Raw genomic sequence first — 399 nt, 5'->3', positions numbered from 1 at the left:
CAGCTCCCCGGACGGGGGCTGCCTGCTCCGGGCCAGGGCAAGGGCCGGGGGAGAGCAGGGCCCTGCCACAGCCCCCTGGTGCAGCTGCAAGGTTTGGGCTGGGCTGGGGACAAGGACAGGGACGTGATGCTCCCCAGTGCCTGGAAGCAGCCTTGTGTCACAGCCCAGGGCAGCAGAAGCAGCTGACTACGGACTCGCGCAGCTGGCCGTGCAGCGGTGCCCGTGCTGGCCTTGTGCCAGCCGTGTGCTTCCTCCCCCCGAGATGGACGCAGCTGCTCCTGGCTCAGGCTCGCCACAGGCAGCAGTTTCACTTCCCAGAGGTTTGTTCTCTTTCCAGCCGAGATTCCCTGGAGCAGAGCTGAGCCGCGGGCGTGTCGGGTACCGTCCGCGTGGCAGTAG

This window comes from Buceros rhinoceros, unplaced genomic scaffold, assembly GCF_000710305.1.
Source record: "Buceros rhinoceros silvestris isolate BGI_N320 unplaced genomic scaffold, ASM71030v1 scaffold30698, whole genome shotgun sequence".
NCBI classification, from domain to species: domain Eukaryota; kingdom Metazoa; phylum Chordata; class Aves; order Bucerotiformes; family Bucerotidae; genus Buceros; species Buceros rhinoceros.
This window is presented reverse-complemented; position numbering follows the sequence as displayed.